The sequence below is a fragment of the Pygocentrus nattereri genome, chromosome 9 (genome assembly GCF_015220715.1).
Source record: "Pygocentrus nattereri isolate fPygNat1 chromosome 9, fPygNat1.pri, whole genome shotgun sequence".
NCBI lineage: Eukaryota > Metazoa > Chordata > Actinopteri > Characiformes > Serrasalmidae > Pygocentrus > Pygocentrus nattereri.
Genome location: NC_051219.1, coordinates 17,578,702 through 17,594,186, shown reverse-complemented (window position 1 = coordinate 17,594,186; position 15,485 = coordinate 17,578,702). Strand labels below are relative to the sequence as shown.

General features: G+C 42.6%; 1 protein-coding gene across 8 annotated transcripts in view; it reads right to left on the bottom strand.

Moving 5' to 3' along the window:
* The window catches only part of plekhg5b (pleckstrin homology domain containing, family G (with RhoGef domain) member 5b), a 107,858-nt gene that overhangs the window by 45,519 nt on the left and 46,854 nt on the right, over positions 1-15,485 (bottom strand). Inside the window, exon 1 of one of the 8 annotated variants that reach the window (XM_017694272.2) lies at positions 13,330-13,380. The exons of the other annotated variants lie outside the window; for them this stretch is intronic. The gene's annotated coding sequence lies outside the window, so the exon portion shown is untranslated. Of the gene's footprint in view, positions 1-13,329; positions 13,381-15,485 lie in introns of those variants that run through there. 8 annotated transcript variants of the gene reach the window in all.

Sequence of the window (15,485 nt, the reverse complement as noted above, 5' to 3'; positions counted from 1 at the left end):
GCTTGTCCGGGGTTCGGGTCGCGGGGGCAGCATCCTAAGCAATGAAGCCCAGACCTCCCTTTCCCCAGCCACTTCCACCAGCTCTCCAAGGGGGATTCCGAGGCGCTCCCAGGCCAGCTGGGCGATATAGTCGCGCCAGCGTGTCCTGGGTCTTCCCCGGGGTCTCCTCCCAGGTGGACTCGCCTGTGACACCTCCCGAGGGAGGCGTCCAGGAGGCATCCTAACCAGATGCCCGAACCACCTCAGCTGGCTCCTCTCGACGTGAAGAAGCAGCGGCTCTACTCCGAGTCCCTCCCGGATGACTGAACTTCTCACCCTATCTCTAAGGGAGAGTCCAGACACCCTGCGGAGGAAACTCATTTCGGCCGCTTGTATTCACGATCTTATTCTTTCGGTCATTACCCAAAGCTCATGACCATAGGTGAGGGTGGGAACGTAGATCGACCGGTAAATCGAGAGCCTTGCCTTATGGCTCAGCTCTTTCTTTACCACAACAGACCGGTAAAGAGCCCGCATCACTGCTGACCCAGCACCAATCCGCCTGTCAATCTCCCGCTCCCTTGTACCATCACTCGTGAACAAGACCCCGAGATACTTGAACTCCTCCACTTGAGGCAAGAGCCTATCCCCGACCCAGAGAGGGCTCTCCACCCTTTTCCGCCTGAGAACCATGGTCTCGGATTTAGAGGTACTGATTCTCATCCCAGCCGCTTCACACTCGGCTGCAAACCGATCCAGCGAAAGCTGAAGTTCGCAGCCTGATGTCCCCAATAGGACCACATCATCTGCAAACAGCAGTGATGTGACCCTGAGGTCACCAAACCGGACACCCTCCATCCCTTGACTGCGCCTAGAAATTCTATCCATAAAAATTATGAATAGAATCGGTGACAAAGGGCAGCCCTGACGGAGTCCAACTCTCACTGGGAACGAGTCTGACTTACTGCCGGCTATGCGAACCAAACTCCAGCTTTGTTTGTACAGGGCCTGAATGGCTCGTAGCAAAGAGCCATGTACCCCGTACTCCCGAAGCACCTCCCACAGAATACCCCGGGGAACACAGTCGAATGCCTTCTCCAGATCCACAAAGCACATGTGGACTGGTTGGGCAAACTCCCATGAACCCTCCAGAATCCTGGAGAGGGTGAAGAGTTGGTCCAGTGTTCCACGACCAGGGCGGAACCCGCACTGTTCCTCCTGGATCCGAGGTTCGACTATAAGCCGGACTCTCTTCTCCAGTACCCCTGCATAGACCTTGCCAGGGAGGCTGAGGAGTGTGATTCCCCTGTAGTTGGAACACACCCTCCGGTCCCCTTTTTTAAAAAGAGGGACCACCACCCCAGTCTGCCAATCCAGTGGCACCGCCCCCGATGTCCACGCAATGTTGAAAAGGCGTGTCAGCCAAGACAGCCCCACAACATCCAGAGCCTTGAGGAACTCAGGGCGGATCTCATCCACCCCTGGAGCCTTGCCACCAAGGAGCTTCTTAACTACCTTAGTGACTTCGGCCTCAGTAATGGACAAGCCTATTCCCATGTCCCCAAACTCAGCCTCCTCACTGGAGAACGTGGCGGTGGGATTGAGAAGGTCCTCAAAGTATTCCTTCCACCGCCCAATGACGTCTTCAGTCAGCAGCACACCATCTCCACTATATACAGTGCTAGTGGCACACTGCTTTCCCCTTCTGAGTCGCCTGACGGTTTGCCAGAATCTTTTCGGAGCCGACTTAAAGTCACTTTCCAAGGCCTCACCAAACTCCTCCCATACACGGGTTTTTGCCTTGGCAACAACTGAAGCCGCAGATCGCTTGGCCTGTCGATACCTGCCAGCTGCCTCTGGTGTCCCACAGGCCAACCATGCCCGGTAGGACTCCTTCTTCAGCTTGACGGCATCTCTCACCTGGGGTGTCCACCACCGGGTTCGAGGATTACCGCCCCGACAGGCACCAACTACCTTACGGCCACAGCTACAGTCAGCCGCTTCAGCAATGGAGGAACGGAACATGGCCCATTCTGAGTCAATGTCCCCCACCTCCCCCGATATCTGGTCAAAGTTCTGACGGAGGTGTGAGTTGAAGATCAATCTGACAGGTTCTTCTGCTAGACGTTCCCAGCAAACCCTAACTATGCGTTTGGGCTTGCCTGGTCTGACCGGCATCTTCCCCCACCACCTGATCCAACTCACCACCAGGTGGTGATCAGTTGACAGCTCAGCTCCTCTCTTTACCCGAGTGTCCAAAACACATGGCCGCAAGTCCGATGACACGACTACAAAGTCAATCATTGAACTGCGGCCTAGGGTGTCCTGGTGCCATGTGCACTTATGGACATCCTTGTGTTCAAACATGGTGTTCGTGATGGACAAACTGTGGTTTGCGCAGAAGTCCAAAAACTGAACACCACTCGGGTTCAGATCAGAGAGGCCATTCCTCCCAATCACACCCCTCCAGGTCTCACTGTCATTGCCCACGTGAGCGTTGAAGTCCCCCAGTAGGACAATAGAGTCTCCAGGAGGAGCACTTTCAAGCACCCTTCCCAAGGACTCTAAGAAGGCTGGGTACTCTGAACTGCTGTTCGGTGCATAAGCACAGACAACAGTCAGGACCCGTTCCCCAACCCGAAGGCGTAGGGAAGCTACCCTCTCGTCCACCGGAGAAAACCCCAACATACAGGCACTGAGTCGAGGGGCTATGAGAAAGCCCACACCTGCCCGCCGCCTCTCACCATGGGCAACTCCAGAAAAGAATAAAGTCCAGCCCCTCTCAAGGAGATTGGACCCAGAGCCCAAGCTGTGTGTTGAGGTGAGCCCGACTATATCTAGCCGGTATCTCTCAACCTCACGCACCAACTCAGGCTCCTTCCCCGCCAGTGAGGTAACATTCCAAGTTCCAAAAGCCAGTTTCAGCAACCGAGGATCAGAACGCCAAGGCCCACGCCTTCGGACACTGCCCGATCCACAACGCACCGAACCCCTACTACTGCCCCTCCCATTGGTGGTGGGTCGATGGGAGGGGTATATATATATATATATATATATATATATATATATATATATTACACACACACATATATACAGACACACACACATATATACAGACACACACACATATATACAGACACACACACATATATATATATGTTTGTATTTCTCTAAAATAGCACATTTGTACAGGGAGAAAAGAACAAATATTATGCTAATGCATTGTGAAGTGATTTCTATTGGTCCATTCACGATACAAAAAAACAAAGAAAAAAAAACAATGAAATGTCATATTTCCATTGATCTCAATCAAAATGACATGTGTTGCCCTGTCAGTTACAAAAGATTGTATACGGTATACTATCATAAGTTTGGAATCACTCGCTTTTCACGTTAATAATCTATTATTTTAATTTATTTACAATAACAACTGATACAGATTTAAATAGTCTAACCAGATCATCATAAGGTACTTTTAGATGTTGAACAATTAGTCATTATGTATTTATTGGATATATTTGCTCATGTAATTGGCCTCGAGATTGGTCATTTTGAAAAAGAAGGCATTATGGATATTCATTTTATTGTAACATTACGCCATCATCTTTTCCACACATCATTATGGAAACATAGAAACTAATGTTTCTTTTTTTTTTTTTTTTTAACACTTTACAAAGGACCCATTTGTTGTTCCTGTAATTTTAGGTTAGCCCTGATCTCCCGTCTCCCTACAAAGTCTGGACAGTTTTGCCCTAAAACCGCACAAAAACAGACACACACACACACGCTGTATGAGGTATTAGCTTTGCTAGACCACTCCTGCCTGCTGACACGACAGCCAAGCCTTCGCTGCGCTTCTCCATGTCTTCTCCAGAAAAGGAGTGGCTCACTGGCCCGAGTTCCCTCAGGATTCAGACGGCCAATTAACAGCATTAAAACAAGCAGAGTTAATCGCTGGCATGGCTGATTCACCAACACACTCATGACAGACATAACGGAGTCAAAGGCAGGTCTGAGCTCACTGCCACACACACAGAAACAGACACAGACCCACATTCATCCTGTTCCATCCACAAGAGGTGAAGAGAGAAAACCAAAGAGAGGCAAAAAAGGAAAACAATATTTGATTAAAAATTCAATTAAGGTTCTCACAAAAAGAAATGTTTCAAGTAGAATGTACACTCCACTTCAAAAATCTGGAGACAACCTTAAATTCTTTTGAAAATTTCCAAAGAATGATTTTCATTGTTATTTGCAAAGTTTGTTCGTATATAACAGCTGTTCACAAATATTGTCAGTATTTATCACTCAGTCATTCTCAATCAATCTCACGATTAATCTGCCTTTTCAAAGAGGATCTGTTGCGTATTAGAAATGACATAAAATGTTCATTTTTAACTGAGAATACTGGTTTAATGCTAGCATTAGCAGTAGCCCTATCTTACTGGATGTGCAGCCCAGCACTGGTAATAGAGAAGTCCAGCTTGCTATGAGTAAGGGGCGATTAGGAGGGCTTCAGCTAGGATCACTGTCAAGGGCAGCTGAGCAAGAACATTTGCGTGTGTGCGCGCGCGCAACAATGAGCAGGACGAGATTCAAGACAGCTGTGAACACACATCAGAGCCGTTGCGGCCTCCACTGAGACTCAGCATGTTCAGAGCCACGTAGCACCTGCTGATACGCCCCCATTATACACATACATACACACATGCATACACACCGACCACACGGCACGTGCCCACCACACACGCACAGGCATATGGACTGGGATTGTTCAGGAAGGGGGATCAAATTACAAAACGTGTGTTTTCATAAAGCAACTGCTGCCACAAAACTCACTTTCAAGAGCTTTTCAGGAAAAAGTCAGATTTACCTTATAAGTATTATAGCCAAGACGTCTTTGGTGTCAAAGGTTTGTTTCTTTAGTTGCAATTTTGACCAAATCTATGTAGTGCAGTGTAAAACAGTTGTAGCAGCCATTATGAGGCCTAAATACCACTTTTCCTTTTCTGTTACAGATATGGAAATCTTGAATATTGATATTATTGAATATTGAGGATATTGACTTGATGTTTCTGTTTAAAACTACTAAACTTTAAAATGAACTCTTTTTTAAGAGTTATGAAGCGCTTCACTTAAGAGGAGCAACTAAAACTAGACTACCATATTCAAACTTCTCAAATACTCTAGGAATGACCCAGGAAGAAACGGAGACAACATGACACGAACACACTGAACGTGATTTTCAGACTAGATTCGTTACAGGACTGCATTGGATTCATTCTTTGCTTCCTTCCATGTTCAATTCTGCTCAAGTCACCCCCAATACTCCACACTTAAACACCATATCTCACAGCATCTGAAACCTAGGAGGTGATCCATGACTACTGAAGCTAGACCTTTAGTTCTGGCCATTAAGGTCAGAACCTGGTCAAAAACGAGGAAAAACACAATTTTCCAATGTTCATTTCTGCTAGCATCTTTAAGGGATTATAGTACTATGGTAATGCTAAGCTAAAGCAAATTCATGCAAAAATTCTACATTAAATAGGCACATCCCCTTTATTGTTTGAAGCTTTTTTCTTACTCACAGTCAGGGAAGCCTTACAGTGACTTTTTTTCACAACCACTGTAAACCAAAACACAACGAAATATGTTGGTAGTTAATCTGATGATTCAAGGCTTCAGTACGGCTCCTGAACTCCTAATCAATGAGAGAGCTTGGTTGTATCTTGGGTGCATCTACTAGCTATTGTGGAGAAAAGAGGAATTTAACGTTTTTTTCCCCAACCAAAACTTAAAGGCACGGTATATGACATCCAAAACATTGTCAAATTCAGTGAATGTGTCCTTATGTTCTACTAGCTCTCTATTCTGTGTGCACGCTAAAAAAAAAAAATCCAGCTTCTGTAATTTCTAAATAAATAAAGTGGCTCGGGACAAGCCACACAACACTATTCCAGCCAATCAGTGAAAGGGGGCGTTCAAGCTCATACACAGGACAGGAGGAAGATGAGGGGCTACTTGCTAAACTCAACACTTTGATAAGAAGTAAAGATGGCAGAGAAACAGCCAAAGAGGAGAAAATCTGAAGAACAAAACATTGAGAAAGAAGAGAGATCTCTGACAGTTTGCAAATCAAATCAAATCAAATCAGATTTATTGTCACATCACGAGAGTACAGGAGTACAGGTGAGTGAAAAACTTGGGTGCAAGTTCCCACTGAATGCAGCGACAGTAAATACAACATGGAGTACAAAAAAAAAAAAAAAAAAAAAAAAAAAAAAAAAAAAAAAAATGGATATATAAATATAGAAATATACAGTAAGCCAACTTTAACAATATACACAGATATTATGTACATAATTATATGCATAATTATGCAATGAGGCCCTTCAATGGTGGGGAGACCTCTGAAAGTCCACTTCCTATTCACATTTCATGTTCCACCTTAAACAACGCCATAGTTTCACTCTGGCACCTAAGGAACCTGAATGTAACTGCACCATTTAAAGTGGAACAGGAGAATTTAAACAAGAAACTGAGGTGTCAGAATGCAACTGCTGGCACCATTTAAGAGATGAAGAGCTGAACTCTCCATCGAGGGATCATTATTCCAGTTTGCCAACCTACAACCTGGCTAATGTTAGTAACATTATTTGCTGTGTGGCTGTTTGCTGTTTTCAAAGCATTCGTCCGTACCACGCTTGGAAGGATTTTATAGCCATGAAGATCTTTAAATAAATAAATAAATAAATAAATAAAACAAGTTTGCTTGTGCAGTGTAGTCTGCTTCAGTAACGATGCATATTCATATATTCGGAGGGGGTGGGAGGGTGTGCTTCTGAAAGAAAAGGGTGTAATTGTTTGCTGTAGAGTCAAAAATATCAACAATCATTCTTCAGAATCATATACTCTGCCTTTAACAATGACAAGAAATAATGCAATACTTGCAGAGTTTAAATATTACTACAGATGCGTTTTTCTCCATACAGATCATTAAGGCCTTCTCCACTGCTGAAACCACAAAAGTCCATTTGAGATTACTTATAGCTCCACGACGCTTGAGACAGGCGTGTGGGGACAATTCTAATTGGTGGGGTATAAGTTTCATGGGGTATAAGAGGGACACCATGATGCCTGATCTACTATGATGGAGAAAACCGTGTAAACTGAATTTACTCCTTTAAGAGGACTGAGTTGTGAGCGTTTTTCAGCTTTGTTGTCGGAGTGGAGTGAGGCCAGCGGTGGTGGCTGTTTGATTCAGGTGGACAGGCCAGTCTGTGTGGTGCTCAGGGTGATTTGAGAGGAGCCAGATGAAAGCACTGAACTTGACGCCAGCGGTGCTGGATCAAACGCAGACTGCAACCTGGGCCGAAAGCCTCTCACAGCCGGTTTTGCCAGTGCACAGCTCAGCGTTATATAACTCACTGCTCTTTCTCTCTACTTTCTATTTTTCTCCCTCTCCCACTCCCATGTGCACTGCCCAACAAAAGTTTGAGGACACCTTGCCTTCTTAAGAAATTTTCAGAATGCTTCACTTGCTTTCCATTTACGTCAGAAAAACTCATTTTGACTAATAATTCTTATTCTTATTAATTAAGCTTCTTATTAATCTTTCAAGTGTATTTTGCAACATTTAACATTCATCAAAGTGTCTTACTTGGTATGAAGAGCAAAAGGTGGCTTAAACACCTGAAGGTTTTGAGTGCTGATATCACAACAAGAGGATAAAATGTGTGGGATTATTGTCAAGGCAGTATCTTTGTAATCTTTAATCAGTTTTGAAGGAAAAAAAAAAAAAAAAAAGTTACTGAAAACAACCTGAACAGCAAAGTGTTCCCAAACATTTGACAGGCAGTGTATAGTACATATACTTACATATGTATATTCAACAAAAAATTAGAGATGCCAATAACTAAATATCAAATTTTATACCAAATCAGTATATACTGTGTCCTTTTGCCTTTATTACAGCTTCTATTGTTTTCACACACTTGTGTTGTGTTTCATGAAAAGATCTTTAGCCTTGGAAGTTGTTTTGTTGCTTTCAAGACCCAAGTAATCCCAATTTCAAAATCAGACTCATCAGTTCATAAACTTTGTTCCATTTGTCCAGTTTTGATGTTCCCTTTCTCACTAACAGCCTTTTGACAGTTACACATCCTTCAGCCCCTTAGCGCTGAGTGTCTTCTCAGAGGGGAAAGATGGACAGAAACACCTGTTGATGTTTTCAGCTCTGAGTTTCAAAAGATGAACACTTTTAGTACTGCTGACTATGACAATTTGGGTGGTCTACCAGGACCTGCACGATTCTTATCCCACTTTCTTTATATCATTTCTTGAGCTCCATTTTTGGAAACCTCACGATTTTTCATCTCCTTTTCATTTGATAAGTGAATTATCCTCTTTATAATCTCCTCAGAAAAACGCTCTGAAAAAATTAACACTTTTTTGCCAAAATACATCAGGATTGCTCTCTGCTTTTTGCACTGTATTATACATGCATGCGATTAACTCTTGCATGAAAACAGCGCGATTATTGACAAAGTAATGACTACCAATGCAGAAGCACTCACCCTTTTCTCACAGCTAGGGAGAAAACATGGGTGTGAACACAAAAGTAGAACGCTCTCAGCACAAGGAAGGGGAACGTTAAGAGGAAGAGAACAGAATATATTTATAAGAAACACACACAGTGGCACTATAAGCTCTTCTGGATTTGTTAACACCATATACATGCTCCCAAAGGCATGCTTTAGCCACTGAAGGTAATTAAGAAGCATTGGTGTGCAGGCCTGTCTATGTTAGTACGAGAGTGTCCACACCCAGACAGAGAAACTAACTCAATCAGAGCCAAATAGCACTGCACAGATCCCACGGCCATTGGCCTGCTTACATACAGGCCTGAGAGGGACCAGCAGCAAAACACAGTTAAGACAAAGGACAGCATTTAAAGGAGTAGTTTACAGAAGAACTACATTTACGCAAGTCTCCTGTTATCCAAAACGTAGGTGATTGGCCAAGACATGTTTAGTGTCCGAAGTTTATTGTTTATTTAGTTTTGCACTGTGACTACAAGGCAAATGGAGCTAACAAGCAATGGAAGCCTATGCTACCCGGAGTCTTTATTAGTAGCATAAGCACATTCTGTACCTGCATAAGCCTTTCATAACTGACATAAACCTACATAAACATTTATAATTGCTTATTCCAACAAGCCTCAGTTATCATAAAAGCTGCTTTTGTCAATTTAGATTTTGAAAAAAATGACAATAGCCATTATAAGGGTATACATAGGGTTATGTCAGCTGTCAAGAAATATAGTCAGAATTTGTTGGCCTGTATTTTCTCTATCTTCATGAACATCTGAACATCTCGAATGATTTACTGAGTACTTGAGTATCTGTGCACAACCATCCAAAAGAACATGCATTCAATATAATCTCATTCTTGAGCACAGTGATGAGCGTATGCTTCCAAGAAAGAGGGAGATTTTGAGAAAGCTGTATTTGCCCTTTAGAAGCACTTCGAAAATCAGCTATTTCTGTCTGAAATAAAGTGTAAGAAGTCACCTCACAAGTTACTTGCTTCACCAAGAACATGTACACAGCCCTAAAGCACATCACCAAGCCAAACTCAGTCTCGCCCACATTTACAAAGGCAGCAGGCCCGTTTCTCACACTATTTTCTACTGTTTCCTTCTATTTCAAAGCTTCATTCAAAGCCTGACTGAAATTTACAAGTGACTCAACCAGAGATTAAAAACCAACTTAAATATTCGCATTCGTGCCTTAGCTAATAGCCTGTGACTTCTAAATGAGTGTGTGCGTGTGAGTGAGTGAGAGACAGAGAGAGTGAGCGAGCGAGATGGAGCACAAGTGAGAGAGACATAAATGATTCACTGGCCCCAACGTCAGCAACCAATGACTGAGGTGTCTGATTCAAGTGACACACTCTCTCTCTCCCAAACACAACACACCCACACGTTTAAGCCCAGATACAGACAGAAACGTACACACAGAGCCAACTGATTCATACCCTTCTTGCCTTAAATTTAAACAAACAAAGATGTACACAATCCACAAGCATATAAACAAAGGCCTAAGCAAGCTCAAAGCCTCAGTAATATGAGCTGGTGAATTAGTCAGCCAGTTATAGCACAATAGCCGGCTGTAGCTGCGTCGGCTAGGTTTTCTCTGTCAACAACCGTCTCTCCACCAAGGCTCTTCCAGAGCCGCTCCAAGCGCTTAGACTTTAACTCAGTGGAGTAAGCAATCCAACAAATTCCTTCCATTCATACATGGGGAACAGGCTCCAACATCTCCTGGAGAAGGCTGACAATTTCATTTTCTAGGGCTGTCATGATTACTCAATTAATTTGATTAAATGATTAAATAAATAGACAATTAAAATTTACATAATGATTTCTCCAGTGATTCGTTTGTATGATGATAATGCATATTTTAAAGTCTCATATTGGTCTCTCTAACAGTAGGAAACAGCCTGACTGACACACACACACACACACACACACACATATATACATATATATATATTTCATGTTGAACAATTACGATTTTTTAAGGCTTTCTAGTTGATCATTTTCTATTAAGGTAGTTTAAAATCTTTCAAAGGTTCTACATGATTTGCTGCTCCTCATTCTTTTTTATTTGCCGTTTTTAAAAATGTAATTGGCAGCGATAGCTTAAATAAGTGCCTGCTAATTGATACTTTGATGGCAAGTTTGATTCAGGGCGATGCCACAGCCATCCATAACAGGTATGATGGCCCTCCCTCTTCCCCATTATTTACTGTGATGCAAGCCAATATTAGCTGAAGAAAAAAAAAAAAAAAAAAACGGTAGTCATCATTCCCATCCAAGCGTGTTGGTTAACTGTTTGAAAACACGCAGTGGCACTTTACATGCTTTAGTGGACATTCGTGATGGCGTTGACCCTCTCAGCTTGATAGCATGGTGTGATGGGGGAGACTTAGCTAATGAGTGGCAACTGGCTACGATAAAAAGATTTCAATGAGGCTTGTCATGTGTGAGGTTGCAGGGCTATAATTAGCCTTCAAATCTTCACGTAACCTAAAAAAAGGGTCTAAATTACTTCAATAAACACAAGTGCCGAGTGGCAGTGTGGCACAGTATTTTAGTTTGAAGGCTCATGTCTGGCCTGTAAAATAAATAAATAAAAACTTTCTTGCGCAAGGAAGGCCTGCTTTCTATTAGTCTTCCTCCCCCTCCTTATTTTGTTGAATCTTATTAACTGGGTCTAAAAACAGAAAGCCCTGTTACGACTACCCTTGTAAAGCAAGCCGCAGAGTACACATGGCTTTGAGATTTTGGCCTGGAGACGTAAAAGCTCTGAATGTGTTAGTGGCATTATCCACATCAATACTCCAAAACAGCTCTTGTATTTTGCCTTTAGGAGCCACTGAAGCTTTTGAGACTAGACATTAGTCTTTATGGAGAAACAGAGCTTGCAACAAACTTTTGGTCAATGACGAGGCAAGAACTGAAGCCATCAGGAGAAATGAAGGTTCTTGTGCACACCTATAAACATATATTTGTCTTTTTATCAGTCCTAATTATCTGAATGAAGAAAATGATACAAAAAGACAGCAGCCAGAGTTATCAGGGTCAGGTCCCATGATGATGCGACACAGGCCACAGGACATTCTGGACAGCTGAGTAAAAGTGAGTTGATTAACACCCGACTGCCCTAGTTTCAAGCTCCGAATGAAGATTCTGCTATGTTCAAAATAGTCTGCAAGGGTACAAATAACCTGAGATTTGCATATCACGTCCCATCCAACCACCACTTGTCAATAGTTCAAGGCACTCAACATGGAGAAAAATAGAGACTTACTTGGTGATTTCAATAGCTTTAGTTCAGCAGTGCTTTCCACATGTTAACCTCAAACTTGAAGCCACTAAAATCCGCAGAAACAAGCACTCTTCACCTCATGAGTGCACTCCACATAATATAAAGCAACACCAAGCAATATCAGTGGTTGATTTAAAGAGCCAATCGATAATGGCCAATTTTACGTTACACAACATATAGGTTGGGCCCTTCTAGAGATGATGCATTAAGCTGAGACAACAGAAACAATGGAAAATATGGATCAATGAGGAAACTGTTTAGGTTCACGTCCACCGACTTGTTCTCGTGAAGCATCCCATTTAAAGGAAACGCAAAAAAACGCAAGAAGATTGCTGTCAATGCACTGCCCACTTTACAGGAGCTGATGACACAACCCTGAAGGGTGCCGCTGGGATTTCCCAGAATTACATACTATGATCGATACTGTAGAGGGGTCAGCATGGCGGTCAAAAACTGAGTCAAGTCTATAAAATACCAAACCGTGACACCACAAGACATCTGGTGTAGGACTAAATAAACAGATAATATGAAACTTGCTCACTTTGTCAGACAATGTTTACGCACAGACTGGTTTACTCACGTCTACTACACCGTCTAATCATCTAAAGGCAAAGGGTCACCAGGTCTAGCATACTGTAAACAGAAGATTTACAAGGCTAACATCCGCTGCCAAAGCACGGCTGGTCAACTGTAGCATGTGATCCCAGCTTTACAACAATATGAAATTCATGTCAGCAACACTTGCATGGTGGTAAAGTACCAGCTGTGAAAGTCAAAATGGTCAAATGGTCAGTAGCACTTTGGACTTAAAAACGTAATAATCTTACTTTTTAGTAAGTAAGAGCCTAATAAAAATAAGTAGCAATCCATTACATCTGCTTTAGCTTGGACAGCACCCTTCCAAGCAATAGAGGACTGTAGCTTTCTCAATTTCCCACAGTGAACATTCCGCCAGTGTGTGTTTCAACTTGCAGCACGAGAGCTTCTCTAGAAAGCCAAACATGTGCATACACACCCACATGAAACTGCTAGTCCGTCAGATTTTTCAAAAGTGTTCTGACATGAAATAAATTTTGAAATAAATGAGGCTAAGTGTAAACTGTACAACCAGACAAGAGAGTTTAAAATGGCTTGAAATTTGTTCAAATTAGTTATCAATACATAACTAAACAACAACAATTCTTCCTAGAATCCCTCAGCTGTAAAGTCCATGTCACAAAAAAGCAGTAGAACCTGTCAGTGATTGTTCTATACAGCCCATTTCCAGGCACAGTAGTAAGGAACATTTCCAAAGTTTCCCAATACTTCTAACAACAACCACCTTCAACCCACAGAACGCACAACAGAGACCCTCTTACACAATGCTAGTTCCGCAGAGAAAGTGAAAATGCGGAGTTCAGCAGAGGAACAGACGACTGACTGGAGGGCCTATGATCAGAGCCAGTGGACTCACCAGAAGTTGCTCTCTTGCTCTCTCGCTCTCTCTGTATCAACTCAAAGCTGCCAAGCACACTGAGGGCTGAGCGAGCTGTCTCAAGCTTCTACAGCCCACTGTGACGCAACATTGCTATCCATAGCTGGAGGGAAGGAATAGAGCCAGAATATACACACACACAGTGGGTGAGAGAGGGAGGGAGGGAGAGAGGGAGAATATGAGAGAGAGAGAGAGAGAGAGAGAGAGAGAGAGAGAGAGAGAGAGAGAGAGAGAGAGAGAGAGAGTGTGAATATGAGAGTGAGAGTGAGAGAGAGAATATGAAAGTGAGAGTGAGAGAGAGAGAGAATATGAGAGAGAGAGAGAGAGAGAGAAAGAATGAAAGTAATAGAAGGGAAGGAAGGCAGGACAGAAGGAAGGAAAAAGGGAAAAAGACTGAAGAAGGAAGGAAAAAGGGAAAAAGACTGAAGAAAGAAGGAAGGAAAAAGGGAAAAAGACTGAAGAAAGAAAGAAAGAAAGAAAGAAAGAAAGAAAGAAAGGAAAGAAAAAAGGACAGATGAAATGAATGAAGGAAAGAAAGTTTAAAAGAAAAAGAAGTAATGAAAAGAGGGGAAAAGGGAAGAGAGAGAAAGGAAGGTAGTGAAAGAGTAGCAGGAAAATAAGTAAAGAGGGAAAGAAAGAAATACAAAAGGTAGTAAAAAAGAATGAAAGAAAACAAAAAGGAAGAAAGAAAAAGAAAAAGCAGGAAGGAAGAAAGAAAAAAGGAGGAGGGAGAGAAGGAGGCAAAAAGGAAGGAAAGAAAGATGAAAGAAAAAGAATGAAGGAAAGAGGGAGGGAAGAAGGGAGAGGGGCAAAGAAGGAAAGAAAGACAAAAGAAAGGACAGGTGAAGAGACAAAGAGAACGAAGGATAAAAACAGAGAACAACTCTGTTTATTTAACAAAAATAAATCCAAAAGAAAGAAGGAGAGTTATTGTTGGAAGAAAGAGAAGGAAGAATGGAAGGAGGAAGGCAGGAGAGGCAAAGAAATAAAAGTAGATCACATCTACCGGATCCCCCCTCTCTTGCGAGCTCGGGCTCCAGCATCGTTTGCTGAAAGTCTGATTTGGACACAGTCCCGTCCACTTTAAGCTGGAAATTGATCGCTGGGAGCCAAGGTCAATCTGTTCTTTGCAAGTAGGAAAAAGTGAAGGGGCCACACTGGCAGGTGCAGAGGACCCTGGGTAGCTGATATAAGAAGCAGATGCGAAATATGCAGACGCTGGAGGAAAAACGCTGAACTGAAGAGTGTCAGGACAGACGAGTGCGTGTGCCATCTCTCAAGACTCCCACAGTAAAGCAATTAGCACTTCACGTTTATGGAAGAGAAAGAGTTCGGAAAAGGGAGACGACCGTGTTTGTATATACAGCATCTCAGGTGGCTTCTTGTGAAGCTGTCTGACAGAATGACCAAGAATGCAAAACGAAGACAAAGAGGGGCTTCTTTCTAAAATTAGCTAAAACATGAGTCTAATTTGGTTAAAGCAATAATGTAATGTAATTTCATACTTCTGAAGTCTACACCCCCGTCAGAGACCACCCTTCATTTATTTACTCTCCAGCCATTAAATTAGTGCATGGTGAAGCATCTCCTTCACTTTCCACTTGCATAAGGAAATGGAAAGTGAAATATAAATAAAAAGACTAAGCAAAACTAGAGTTCAAAAATGTGTTAAAAGCTACAGAGAACATGGGAGTCCTAACCATGATAGATAAAACAGTATTTACAGCTTTCATCTAACTATTCATAGGTGGTGCTGCCCATCTTTCCACTGTGAGAAGACGACTCGATGCTGCTGTGCAGCGCTCAAGAAGCCACTACTGACGAAAGGACGTTGACATAAAAGGAGAACATCTGCAAATTTAACAGAGTTAAATTTAAATGGTGTTCTCAGCACAATACTGACCACCTCAGAGTCCAGACCTCAAGATCACTGAAGGTGTTTAAGAAAATGCTTTGGAGATGTGGAATAAAATTCCATGCAGATTTCTCCTGAAAGTCTCTTGAAAGGAGCCGAATCTTCAATAAAATTGAAAGGCAGATATGCTGAATACTAAAAAAAAAACGATTTAAATTTTGTGTAGACTTCTGTGTAATTTGAAATGTTTTTGGCCCATTTTCTGATGCTCAATAACTTG